The sequence below is a fragment of the Triturus cristatus genome, chromosome 6 (assembly GCF_964204655.1).
Source record: "Triturus cristatus chromosome 6, aTriCri1.1, whole genome shotgun sequence".
Lineage (NCBI taxonomy): Eukaryota > Metazoa > Chordata > Amphibia > Caudata > Salamandridae > Triturus > Triturus cristatus.
Window position 1 is genome coordinate 1,255,206,592 of NC_140589.1, and position 14,865 is coordinate 1,255,221,456.

Sequence of the window (14,865 nt, forward strand, 5' to 3'; positions counted from 1 at the left end):
GTTTTGTCACTTAACTAGTCTTATATTATTGTTCTTCACAGTCACCAAAAAATTCAATATACAATAGAGATGCGAAATTTTGAATATAATGGATTCAAAGAATACCGTCATCATCATCAAAGAACACATCCCAAATCCAACCACTTAAATACCTCTATCCTTGCTGCAAAACCTCCTCTGTACCATACACTTAGATAGAGTCCCCAACTGCACAAAATCAAAGTCTTCATGTAAATTCATAAATAACTTAAACTCATTTAGGTCACATAGTTGGTCAAGGACAGTGACACCTCCTTTTTACGCATTTTGGATTTCTATTCACTAATTTCCTTTGGCGGATGAGAATTATCCTACAATAGGTTACATTTGTAAGATGACTGTATCTTTGCTGTAGTTTCTATTGTACAAACTAGTCCCTTAAAATTTTAAAAGATAACTTATGGCAATCTCGTTTGACGAATATTGAGAGGTCTATAACTGAATGATCAATCAAATTCCAGATTTGGGGTGGAACAAATAATTTAGTTAATAGCTGCATTGCAGATAAAATACTCGAGATCAGGTTGCACCCAGTCACAGTTCACTTATGTACGGCCCTGGTGGAGTTGGATATTCAAGAGGCATGGGACAGTAAAATGGAGAGGATGGCGTTTAATAGAGTGTGCAACGGCGCCACAAAAAAACTATCTTTCTTAGATGATGAAAACACAGTGGCAAAAAGACGACATTCTTGGACAGTAATAAATTCTTATGTAAAACTAAAATCTCAAGATTATCTAGCAGCGCAACTGTATCGGTTTGGAGTTCATGAAACCAAGGATTTGCAACCAAGTTGGAAAGGGAAATATCATAATACAACTTGTAGACTATGTGGATATCATAATGAATCCCTATGCCTCATGATGTGTGTCTGTCCTACTGTCAGCGAAGCAAGAAGAACGCTTCTAAACCCAATCTTAAAAGTCCTTAACATTCGTACTTGTAGGCAGACTATTCCTCACTGGGCGGGGCGGTCATCAAATATTCTAATTTGTCGAGGGGTAACGTTTTTAACTTTGATTGACACACTCTTAAGAAAAGCGGATTTTGAACCTGTGAATTTGGCTATTAATGAGTTGGAAAATCCAGCACATATCCCGGACATAATGATGTACTTTATTGTGAACTAGCGAACATGGTTGTTAATGAGTTGGAATTTTTTTATACATATCCTGACATAATGATGCATTTTATCGTGAAATTGTTTTAACTTACATTTTGAACCTGTGAACTTGGTTAATAATGAGTTGGAATATTTTTTTTTTACATATTGTGACATAATGATGCACTTTATCGTGAATTTGCTTTAACTTTACATTTTTAATAATTTTAAGCGTTTTATTTTATGTTTGTAAAAAACCAAATAAAGAATACTTCTACTTATGTACGGCAATCTTTGTGATGGCTCATCCTGCACCTTTTAATGCCATAAGAAACGATGCAGCAATTGAAATCCTCTTCCTGTATGTACATGCTTGTTAGTGTACATTATATAGTCGGGAATAGGAATAACAATTTAGGAAGCATACTAATCTTAATTTCATTAGCCTTGATTACTTTTGAATGCAGAAGAGAATACCATGCCTTCTGCTAATTTGCAATCTTATTTTGAGTTCCCAAAGGAAATTTTTATATTGAATAAACCTCAGCCTGGTGATCTGTCCCCAGATGCAGATGAACAGTTTCAGAGTCGAATCATTAATTGTTCTGCATTCAGGCATTATATCTCAGAAACATGTCTATACATTACCCATCTTTACTACATCTCTTTTATAGCCCAGAGGAGGCTGTTTCTATTTCAATAATTGCTGTATCAACTAACTCCTTTTCTCGAGACAGAAACGGGACAACATTATTCCCCTGCTAACAATATATAACGTGAACTTACATTGCTGCATATTATTTACAGAACTGCACTTCTTAATATTATGTTTCCTACAAAGCCACACAGTACTTAAGAAGTATAATCATCACATATATTTTCAATTTTTGCAAAAGGGAGAACAAAGTAATTTGCCCAATATTACATGTATTTTGGTCAAGTGCTGAAGCTGGTCAACAAAGAAGGCGATTTGGAGGAGGATGGACACAGGATCTCCCAGTGGATGCCCATGCTCTCACCACTCACAGAAATGTGTAAAGCATTTATCAGTACGAAAGCAGCTAAAACATAGAGATCACAACACAATAAAAATCCCACTCCAATTTATAAAAGTAGAGGAAAATGCAATGAGCAAATTGACAGCAAAACCACAAAATTCTGATGTAGAGAACTGGAGATATGATTTTTCAAATGTTTAGATGTTTGTAACACCAAAAAGCACAACGTGGCAGTCAAGGGTATCTAGCTAGACTAGGTCAAAGTCAAAAGTTAAGGCTAACCACAATGGAGTGCAGGCCTATACAAGTACTAGGTTCGGTTCAGTGGAAAGTTTTATCTTCTGACTTAGAAACCTCAAAAAAGCTCATTGGGACAAGGCAGCAGATGGTAGCCAAGATGCGTTTCATGAGGCCGGATGGCCATCAGAGGAAGTCCGGGTGAAGTTGTTGACTTTTGGCAAGAAAACTCTATGTGGGAGAAATTCAAACTTTATGCCCAGGGAAGGTCCCTTGTCTGCTAGATACGTTTGGCACCTTTGCTCAGTGAAGATTTCTACCTTCAGGCTTAGAAACTTTGGAAGTCAAACTTCTTTGAGCAGGGCAAACCAGCAGGTTGAATCCAACTGGAGGTGCAAGGTCGGGGCCTGCGGCTCAGTAGCAGTCCAGTGGTAGCCACTGGTTTTTATTAGCAAAAGTCTCAAAAAAGTTTCTAGGTGTCAAGTTTTACAATTGGTTATGGAAAAGTGTCCACTCTTCAGCAGCCAAGGGTCCAGGACATTCTAGGCACCAATTGGGGGTTAGAACTTCCCAGGCCAAACCAGTTCTGCAACAGGTTTTCGCCCCACTGGGATTTGTGTCACTCTAGCTACTGGATCAATGACAAGGACAGGCCTAGGTGTGAGTTACGTCAGGCTTTGACCGGGGCTGCCCCTTTGAAACTTGTACAGTTGTTAGGCACATCACCCAGGCCATGCTGTCAGGAGTAGTTCACTCCTTCTCCTAGTTAAGCACTTTTTTTTCCTTTCCTGGGAGCAATTTGCACATCCCAGCACGTGACAGCTGGGGATTATCTCTGAAAGGGCTACTAGAGGCTTTAGGCAGGAAATTACTAACTTTGTATGAGTGGTATTTTCAAAATAGTAATTTAAAATATGACTTTACCATCACGTTGGATTTTAAATTCCTTTTAATTTGTGCCCTTGAACCCCTAATCTGGGCATTACCAAACTGATTGTATATATTAAAACATGTTATGATGTAGCCCAGTGCTTTTCTTTGAGAGAGCCAGCCTTTCAACAATGAAAAAACACTTTTGAGATTTTTCACTGCCTGGACTTGTAAAAAGAAAATATACATATCCTACTTTTTGAATACTATGCATCCTGCCCAATGGGCACTGCAGGCCTGCTTCAGGGGTGGCATATAAGTATTTATTTGGGAATTCAAAAACATCTTCAACCAAAGATGCACTCCCTACAGAATGTGGCAACCAGTTTTCTCTTAAAAATCCCTAAATTTAGCCCTATTTCAAAAGGCATTTGAGTCCTTCATTGTTTGCTTGTTGGTGAAAGGGTAAAATTCAAGGCCTTTTGTATGGTACACAAAGCACTATATGAAACTGGCCCTCTGTCCTTTCAGAAGACCTTTTCATAGCATGCCCCCTATGTGTCCTAAGATCATCTGCTGCTAAATTAGTAACCATTCCCAAAATAAAGAAGGCTAATTGGGGTGGCAGGAGCTTCTCCTACTTAGCCTGCAAGCTCTGGAACTGTATGCCCCTATTGTTGAGATTTCAAATGAAAAGGCTCCTTTTTAGGAAATCTTTGAAGACATGGCTTTTTGTTTCCAGCATTAAGTAGGCCTCCCGGTTTGTTAGCCAAGCACCAGGATGCTAGTGCCAAGACGCCTCGGCATTCACACACTCTATAAAACCCTTACTTACTTATTTAAAAAGAAAGGTTACGGCCTGGCCAAAGGTTTATTTTCACAGGTGTAACTGACAGTTTGCAAACAGCATAGCTAGCCTGCACTGACATGCTAGAGTCATGTTTTCACTTGCCACTTCAGTGGTGGCATTATAAGTGCTTCAGCCCACTGGTAATATTTAACTTACAGACCCTGTGTACATAGAGTACAATATGATAGTGACCTATAGGTAAGTTTAATATGCCAATCAGGGATCAGCGAAATCTCCATGCTTTAAAGGGCGCAAAGCACATACACGGGGGGGGGGGGCAATGCCCCAGTGCTCAAAAAGTCCGTACACTAGCAGCATAAGTCCAAACATTTGGGGAAAACATTCAAAAAAGTGACCTTTCCCTACAAAGACCATGGAAAGAAAATGAATATGTTCAACTTGAGAAGGAAAGAACATTATACATGTGGAGAACATTTATGATCCATTCCTGGAAATGGGCCCTCACTTTGGGGTTTATTTCTAGGAATCCACCTTGCCAGCATGGCTTAGCAAACCGGCCGCCATCTATTATCCTCTTACACGGCTCCCTTGATGCACATGGGAGCGGCTTAGGAGGGCAAATGTCCTCCACAATAGCTGATCTCTTTATATTTGGTGGGCAAGCTATAGCCAGTTTGACAGAGGCATTGCTCACCGTAGGCTGCCGAAGTTTAAATTATCCACTTACTTTCCCCAGCACTAAAGTAACGTGAGTTTGTTTTTAAGAAAACTTTTACATAGTAACCAGTACAGTTCACCTCTTCTTTTTTGGTGGAGCATAGAATACTGTAACCAAACATAGAAAAACAATGTATAATTTGATTTTTACATAAAAAGAAATCTGTAGGTGGTCGGGGGTCTCAGTCAAAATAGCATTTTTGTCTAACATCGGTGCTGGACATTTCTATTTTGCCTCTCTTGAACAACAAAATATGAAATATAGCAGGCAGTTATGTGGTCTGCAAGCTACAGACCTGGTAATTATGGGCCCAGGGACACTGGACTTATACCCTTGTTTAGTGCTGCAGAGGCTACAGGACAATCCAATGCCCACCCAAATCCACCCCCTTCCTGCACAAGGAAACGAGCAGGGTGCTCCTCTGTTCATCTGCCCTCCCTCGTCCAGGCACCACAAACCAAAACGAAGTCCCCTCAGAGACTTACCACCTGCTCCATACAGGTAGTAAACAGATATGGATTTGGATCTGTTATTTTCCTCAGAATGGGGAGAAACATACTGAATTGCACCCGGTATTCCTGGGTCCATGTTTTATTCACCATTATGGGGAAAATAACTTGTAACCTCTGTATTATGGTGAAAGGGATACTGTCCTGGATGACTGATTCCACCCTTCTGTATCCCTGCACCAAAATTAGTAGAACTCGTAATGATGGCCACTGTGCAGTCCTTTCGCCAATGAATGGAGGGTAAGGATGGCCTAAACTAGTCTCTCCATTTCAGTTCAAGTGTGCCCGTGTAGCTGCATTCAGTAGCCATTGAAGGTGAACAGCTAAATATTTTGGTCATCAAAGTAATTGTTAGCAACATACTCAAACAGGGTTAGAATGACTGCTAACACCACCAGTGTATGTTTACAAGAATACTAGAGGCTGATATGTTTATTCAACAGGCAGAGATGGAAAAAGCCTTCTTTACCACAGGAAAACGAATGTCCTATAGACACTTTTTCTTGTATAATGATACCCAAGTTCTTTTCTTTTGTTATGGAGGCTGTAGTGAGTAAAGCTGATGTGGTCAGAAATCATTAAGGAGAGCCTACTTTAGAGCCACTAAAACTGAAACCTCTGTTTTTGTTGGGTTATTTTTTTTATAAAGATTATGTTCATCACATTTTCAATCTGAGTTAGGCATGCTGCAAGATATAATGCTGTTCTCAAATTCAGGTCTGATCTTGGAGAGCAGCTGTGCTATATATATATATAATAAAAAGGTAGGGTATCCAGCATCTGATGAGGTTCCAACCGGGGTTCCAACAGTCTAATCTAACATTAAATAAACACGATGGGAGATAAGACAGAGACTTTTCGACGGCTGCAATACACCTTGGCTTAGATGGGAAAGTGTGTAATGAAAACATGTGCTAACTTTATATTATGAAAGTTAAACCTGTCAGCCTTAGGGTGATTTCCCCCCAAACCTTTTACCTTCATCCTCCCATTTTTGCTGATCTCATTTTTGTTGACCTTAGGACTCTGTACACCTTACCACTGCTGACCAGTGCTACAGTGCATGTACTCTCCCTTAAACATGGTAAAAGTGACTTACACCCAATTGGCAAATTTAGTTACTTGTAAGCCCCTAGTAAAATGGTACTCCATGTATCCAGGTCCTATACATTAAATGCTACTAGTGGGCCTACAGCACTGACATACCCACAAAAGTAGCCCTTTAAGCAAGCCTCAAGCCTGCCATTGCAGCCTGTGTGTGCAGTTTTAAACTGCCATGTTGACCTGGCAAAATAAAACATCTTTTTAAATACATATAGGTTAGACCTTAAACAGCCCATTTGGACAGGGTGCAGTGTATTTTAAAAGTAGGACAGGTACTTTTTACTTTTACATGTCCTGGTACTGAAAAACTCTTACATTCATTGTTCACTACATCAAGGCCAGCTTCTCCTATTGGGTTATCTCATTATATTTAATTAGTGATAACTTTCAATTGGGAGCAGGTAGGAATGTCAAGTTTGGTCTCTAAAGAATTGTAATTTAAAACCCTCTTTAATGGTGAGGTTCGATTTTAAATCACAATTCTGAAAATGCCACATTTAAAAAGTTTACATTTTCTTGTTCCAACCATTTGGTTCTCGCAGCCTGCTCCTGGGTCGCATGACTAGTTGTAACTGGCAGTTCGTCTTTGTGTATTACTGCCAGACAAGGAGACAAAGGGGGAATAGGTGTTGGTAGGATGGGCCATTGCTAAATTGATAGGGGGGTGGAGCTGTCACCTACCACACTTGTATATCACAAAGTCTCTACCTTGGCACACTCACATAGAATTTCACACTAGTCTTTTGTTCCCCTGAATAAGCTGGGGCCAGGGCAAGGAGGCAGGAAATTCCAGACACCACTGCAGGGGGGTGTCTCTGGAAGCCTTGTACAGGTCAGAGGAGTGGGATCAGGTACAAGTAGTGGACCTTCAGACCCAACTCTTCAGTAAACTTCTGGCCCTGTGTAAGACTCAAAAAAGGACTGCTGTGCTGCTCAGCTGCAAGAAGGACTGCACTGCCTGAGTGAGAAGGACTGGACCTGCATTTTGAATCCAAGACCTCAAGTCAAGGTGGTTGGCTGGTCTCCTGATCAGAGTCATGGACAGGAAAGGCTCCAACCACCTTGAACCCTGCACCTGAATTCTGCCTGCTATGAGTCCTAATCCCTCACATTGTGCTCCTAGAGCCCTGGAACCTTGGAAGTGGACCTGAAGGTGCTCTTCCAGCCTAGCTGTGGTCTCTACCGAATCTGGTGCAAAGCGACGCAAAGACCAAACAAAGCCTTGCAACACAGTAACAAGGGTCGATGGACCAATGACGGGCAATGTGAAGCCCCGTGAAGTCTCGCCACCTTCAGAACCTATGCAGACTGATGCACCTCAATGCAGGACTTTGCATCAGAGCTCCTCAGAACCAATGCCGGGCAATGTAATGCCTTGCAAAGCAACACTGCACAGACTGCACACAAAAGACACAAAGTACAATACTCAGTGGCGCTAACTTTGTCCCTGCATCTGGCCTGCACTTCATTGTGGTCAGCCTAAACTTGTGACTTTCTCCCGGTCCAAAGCGACCAGATAACCACAGTTGGCACTTTATGCTTTTAAGCAATATTTTTACCCATATCTTTGAAATTGCACACATCTGGTTCTACTAACTGGATTTTTGTTGTTTTGGCATGAAATAATTAATTACATTTTATTCTATTTTTTAAAATTGGTGTGGGATTTTTCTTGTGTTCTGTTTTCACGTTATTACTGTTTGAAGTGGTGCATAAATATTTTACACACTGCATCTAAGTTAGCCTGATTGCTTTTGTGCCAATCTACCAGAGGGGTAAGCACACGTTAATTTGAGATTTGCTTATGTTTCACCCTGACAAGAATTGTCGTTGGTTCTTGAGTAGGGTTTTACCCCCCTCAACCAGTAACCAAATCTCTCACATTGATGGCAGTGGTTGGATTTGAACCCATGCCTCCGAAGAAGCTGGAAAAATTACTGTTCACATCCCAGAGGATATGGTGCCTAACTTTACAGATTATATGCTTGCTTTGAAGCTGCACAGGGTCCTTAAGGAGGATTCTGAAGCCAGCCTTTGGAGGCACATTCCCAGTGGAGCAAGGGACGCCCTGTTGGTCCTAGGAAAAGGGAATAGTATGAAGTATCCCCTTGTGAAGGACACTTTCACCAGAAAATATGGCTCACCCCAGAAAAGTCCAGGCAAATGTTTAGGGACAGTCAGAAGTTGTCACAGCAGTCCCGAGTAGATTGTGTGGACCACTTTTACAAGGCACTGAATGGTTGGGTGAAGTGCAGTGAAGTGATTACCAAGAGCTGTTCCATTTGATTGCAAGGAGGCAAATGTTATGTTTTGTTTTACAGAGCTGCATCAACACCTAGTGGAAAGTAAGCTCTCGGACCCCAGGGAGATTGCTAAGGAGACTGGATCAGCACCAGGGTCCACAAATGGGTATCTTGGATGTTCTCTGAAAAGGGTGGTCAGGGTTCCTACCAGAAAAAAAGAGGAGGAGATAAAAACAAAAAGGAGTTCTCTCAAGGCCCCCAAAACAGTTCCCTGGAGGAAGTGACCCAGCCCCAATATGGCTTCATGACAAATGAGTTTGAAGACAAGAACACTGGTATGTGCTCCCTAAGTGCTACAAATGTTATCATTACAAGCACACTAAGGGAGGTTCCAAGTGCCTCAAGTGGGCACAGTCCCTCGCTGGAGGGCACACCCAAGGGTTGGCAAGTATAGCGCTTGGGGAGGAGATGGCCCCAGTCAGTGTGGGAGGCAGCTAAGGTTACCGTAGTGCCCCCTGGGTGAAAAGGAAAATGTGCCCAAAGTCCACATTCCTACCAATAATTCCAAGTATAGGCAATGGGTCAACATCAATGGGCAGATGGTAGAGGTTATGAGGGGCAGAGGAGCCAGTATGACTACGGTAAGGTGTCATCTGGTGTTCCCAGAGCAGGTGATACCCAATACATTCATCTAGGCTTGTAGTAGAAAACAACTGTGAGAGTCACTACCAAGTAGCTCTGGTTCCCTTTGAGTGGAGGGGTTTCTCAGGTTCTCTTAAGGTAGCTGTGAGCCCTACCATGCCTGAGGATGTGTTGTTAGGAAATACACAAAGCACACTACCTGGAAGGATGTTGAGCTCAGATCACAACTGGAGATGTTGGGGTTACCTGAGTGAGTCTGCATGACTACGCAGGTCCATGGCTGCTCATCAAGGGAGTCAAGGAAGACTGGAAGAATGGCCCAGGCAGATGCTAAGAGAATGAAGGGCAGGGGGATTAGAAAACCACCCACTGAAACTCATGTGGTGCAGTTAGATGGGGCCCCACAGGAGGCCACTCCAGAGCCTATAGTGGAGGCCTTTGCCTCACTATGATCCCTACATGAGCTTGCTGGATGGCAAGTTGAGGGTGGATTCTGCAAGGTGTAGAAGGAGTGCCCAACTCTAGAGGGAACGAGGAAGCAGGCCAAAGCCCAGGCAGAAGGCGAGACCTCTGGAGATCACCTCATTTACTGGAAGAATTTACTCCTTTACAGTGAGCCTAAGACCCGTATACATGGAACAACATATGTGTTGGTGGTCCCCAGTGTTACAGGGCCTCCCTATTGGGCCTGGCTCACAAAATCCCCCTGTCAGGACAAATGGGGCAGGACAAGAACTTTACAAGGCTTTTTTTGGCCCCGGGTGACAACATCCACAGATACATTCTGCAGGACAAATCCCACCTGCCGGGCAAGTGGGAAAACAGGTAAAAAGATGAAGGCTCCCCTGAATCCCCTGAATCCCTTTCCTGTTGTTAGCAACTCCTTTGAAAGGATGGATATTGGCATTGTTGAATCCTTGTATTCCAAAATTGCCCTGGCAACATGATAATCCTGATTTTAGTGGACCATGCCACTAGGCACCCAAAGGCCATACCTCTGAGGACCGCACCTGCAGTGGATTTGGCCCTAATGGGGATTTTCACCAAGTGGGTTTCACCAAGGAAGTGATATCTGATGGGGCACCAACTTCATGTCAGCATACGTGAAGTTTATATGGGAAAAATTTGGGGTACCCTACAAGTTGTCCACACCTTACCATCCCCAAACCAATGGGCTTGTTGAAAGGTTTAACAAGACCTTGAAGGGCATGATTAGGGGCTGCCTGAACCCATGATGCAGAAGTTGGATGTCCTCTCACCATGCCTGATCTTTGCCTACAGGGAGGTACCACAGAAAGTGGTTGGGTCCAGCTGATCTGAACTCCTCATTGGGCACCCTGTTAGGGGACTTCTTAGTTTAGTTAAGGAGGGGTGGGAACAATCTCCCAAGAATAAGCTCCCCAGTATGTGGTTAGTTTCATGCTAATCTTTTGCAACTAGATGCAAAAGCTCTCAAAGAAGGCTTCTTAGAACCTAGAAGCCAGCCAGGAGATCACGAAACTCTGGTATGATAAGAAGGCCACTCTGGTAGAATTTCAGCCTGACCTGAAAGTATGAGTAATGTAGCCAATGGAGCTCTGGGCCCTCCAAGTCCATTGGAGATGGCCTTATGAGGTGAAAGAAAGGAAGGAGGAGTCTACCTACCTGGTGGACCTCAAGACCCCCAGGCACCCCCTTAAGGATACTCCATATCGATTGCCTCAAGCCACACTATGAGGGGTGTGAGGTCACTATGCTGTTGGTGACGGATGATGGAGTGGAAGAATCTCTCCCTGACCTTCTGTCATCCAAAGAAAAAGATGGGTCAGTGGAAGTTGTCAACTTCCCTCCTACCATAACCCCAGAACAGCAAAGGGACTGCTGTCAGTAGTTGGGACAGCTTTCCTCACTGTTCTTCCTCACTCCTGGACTTACATACATATGTACCCAGTACATAGACCCTGGTGACAGTCTTACTGACAGAAAAAGATCTACAGACTGTCAGACAAGGTGAGTGCCAGCATTAACGCAGAAAGCTCTAAGATGCTGGTGTGGGAGTGATTGAGCACTCCAGTAGTCCCTGATCCAGCCCAGTGGTGTTGGTTCCCAAGGCCACTGAACCATATGCAACCCCCAGAACACTGTGTGGACTACAAAGAGCTCAACTAAGTCACAAAGACTGATGGCCATCCTATCTACCAAGCTGATATAAGTTCATAGACTGGTTAGGGACTCCCCAGTTCCTGAGTACTTTTGACCTCACTTCAGGATACTGGACCATGGCCCTAAAGGATGGGGTCAAAGAAAGGTAGGCAGTCTCTACTCAAGAATGCCCCTGCCACTTTCCAGCAGTTGGTGAATCAGGTCCTGGCTGGGATGCAGGCCTGCAGTGCTGCTTACTTGGATGACACAGCTGTCTTTAGTAGCAGTAGCACGAGGACCACCTGTTTCTCTTCTGTGAGTGCTTCAGGCTCTACAACAAGCAGGTCTGACTTTCAAGGCCAGCAAGTGCCAGGCAGGGCAATGTTCTGTGGTCTACTTGGGGCACCTTGTGGACAGGGGCAAGATGCAGCCCCTGCAAGCAAAAGTAGAGACTATCCTGGCCTAGGAGACCCCAGAACCTAAACAAAAGTGAGGACCTTCCTGGGCTTCACTGGACAATACAGGATGTTTGTTAAGGGATATGGCGCCATTGTAAATGTAAATGTAAATGTAAAATCCACTTTTATAGCGCAACTATCACTCCAAGGAGTATCTTGGCGCTTACCCAACTCAGATGTACGAGACAGGGGGAGAAAGTAGACCTCATTTGCACAGAACACCACTTCTCAAACCATAGCTATGCAGGCTGACTCCGTCATAGCGTATACCCAGGTTTTTAATGCTTTCCTGTATTGGGTTTCATCCGACATGGAACGCAAGGGGAGAGGGAGCTTGTTCCAAGCCTTGGCGCCCAACACGAAGAGGGATTTGCCCCCTTTGGTCGTCAGCCTAAATTTAGGAATCACTAACAGATTCTGGGCCACAGATCTTAAGCAGCGTGCCGGGAAGTAGCGTTTAAAGCCTTGGGTTAGATATTTAGGGCCACGATGATGGAAGGCCCTAAAGGTAATCAAGAGAACCTTAAAGAGAATTCTTTTTGCAATTGACAACCAGTGTAAAATATCTATTGCTGCAGAGGCTGAGGATCTGCGGGGCCAGCCCAAAACCAGGCGGGCTGCTGCATTTTGGACCAATTGCAGTCTGTGAAGGACTGCTCTGTTGGTACCCGCGTATAGGCTGTTGCAGTAGTCCAGCCTAGAGGTAATTAGGGCTACTGCAACAGTCTTCCTAGCTGACAACGGCAAGAGATCGAAAAACTTTCTCAAAGTCTTGGATAGGTGGAAACAGGTGCCAGCTACCGCAACAGCTTGTTGTTTGAAGGACAGCTGATTGTCAAATTTAATGCCTAGGTTCCTGACGGATGTGATGGTATTGGGAGGAGTTGCCTCACCGTCAGGCCAGCAATCTTTTGGAGAGAATAGATTTGTCTTCCCAACCGGCAGAATTTCCGTCTTATCGGCATTACATTTAAGATGATTGTCTGTCATCCATTTAAATGTTGCTGCTAGGCACTCTTTGAGATTTTCTTCGGCATCAGCTTGTTCCTCATCCAATACCAAAATAAGCTGAGTATCGTCAGCGTATGAGATGGTACTGATCTGGAAAGAAGCAATCAGTTTTATCAGGGGAGCCAAGTACAAATTAAAGAGTATAGGACTTAAGCTTGACCCCTGAGGAACTCCAGAACTAAGGGTCTTTGCTTCAGATTGATACTGGCCCAATACCGTAATTTGGTGTCTGTCGCTAAGAAAATTTCTCAGCCAAGACAGGGCTATCCCATCTACCCCTGCGGCAGCGAGACGGTCCACTAAGATGTGATGTGAGACCGTGTCGAAGGCTGCCGACAGGTCAAGTAGAATTAAGACCGCCTTCTTTCCCTGGTCAATGGCCATGCGGAGAGTCTCATTTGTGAACAATAAGGCAGACTCGGTAGAATGTTGTGACCGAAAACCTGACTGATTGGGATGTAAGATATCATTAGTTTCTAAAAAGTTTGTAAGTTGGATGTTCACAAATTTTTCCGTCAGTTTGGACATCACCGGGAGCAGGGAGATTGGACGAAGGTTGGAAAGGATGGTAGGGTCGGTGAGAGTCTTTTTCTGAAGTGGTTTGACCGCTGCAAGTTTCCAATCACAAGGGACATCTGCTGTCGCCATAGATGTGTTTATGATACTGTTTACGATGGGATTAATGGTTTCTGCCAATGTTTGTAACACAGAAGGAGGGCAGGGATCAAAGGGGGATCCAGATTTGCTCGCAGCAATGGCATTGAAGGAGTCCTCAAGGGAGACCGGGGCAAAAGTAGCCAGGCTAATTGGGGATTGTCCCCTCTCCACTCTTTCGTCTGCTTCTAGGCTGGAAGGAGCTGGGGGAAAGGTTCTCACGATATTTAGAATTTTATTTTCGAAGTAATCCGAGATATCGTTACATAGGCTTTGGGATGGAGGGATCTCTTGCGATAGGGCGGAAGGATTCATAAAATCTTTAACTATGTTAAAGATTTCCCTTTGCTCCTGGGCTGCCCTTTCAATGGCCTGAAGATAGTGAGCTTTCTTTGCAGATTTTATATCTGCATGATACTGTCTTCTGGCCAATTTATAGATGTCACGGGCCGTGACTTCATAGCGCCTGCGCCACCGTCGTTCTAACATTCTTAATTTTCCCAGTTCTACTCTCAGAGATGGTGTAAACCAAGGAGCCTTCTTTTTCTTTTTGACGGAGTTTGTAGCGCTAGAAGAGCCAAGTTGATGGCCTATCATAGCTATCCAATCTCGTAGCTTTTGGTTGTCTACAAAGGTGTTACCAGTTGGTACCAGGGTACCAATTCCAGGACCGTTTAACACATCCAGTCTGCTGGCTAGTTGTTTCCAGTTGGGTTTACCCATCGGATTAGGGACACTAATAATATTTACAGTTTTGTCCAGAATTTTATGAGTTACTGGGAAGTGGAACGGAATAAAGAAATGGTCCGACCAAATCTGGGGGCAGGGAGGTTGGACTGTCAGCTTGCTGAGATTGGAGCAGATACAGTCTAATACATGACCTCCCGAATGTGTGTATTGATGGGTCATAAGAGTAAGCCCTAAAATATTGATAATATCCATAAAGCAGTCGACTCCTGGGGCATCAGGCGAGTCAAGATGCAGGTTTAGGTCACCCAAGATGGTAAAGTTCGAGAATCTGAGTACCAGATTGCCAAGTGCTTCACCTACGGTATCCAGGAATTCCTTAGGGGGGCCTGGGGGGCGATACATCAATACACCAGAAAAGGTGAATGAGTCATGTATTCCCAAGGAAAATGCTAATGCTTCAGCTCCCTTTATTTCGATCAGTTCGTATGAGGAGCATTTTAACGAGTTGCGATATATAATCGTGACTGAGATTACTTTGAAACAGCAATCAAAGAAGGTTATCTGGATAGAGGCCAATCAGAAAGCCTTTCATACCCTCAAACAAGCCATGTGTATAGCCTCATTACTAAAGGCCCCTGACCTTTCCCAGGAATTCATT

General features: G+C 43.7%; 1 protein-coding gene across 1 annotated transcript in view; it reads right to left on the bottom strand.

The window, feature by feature from the left end:
* Positions 1 to 14,865, bottom strand: part of FMN2 (formin 2) — a 656,752-nt gene that overhangs the window by 463,527 nt on the left and 178,360 nt on the right. The gene's annotated exons all lie outside the window — the stretch shown is intronic.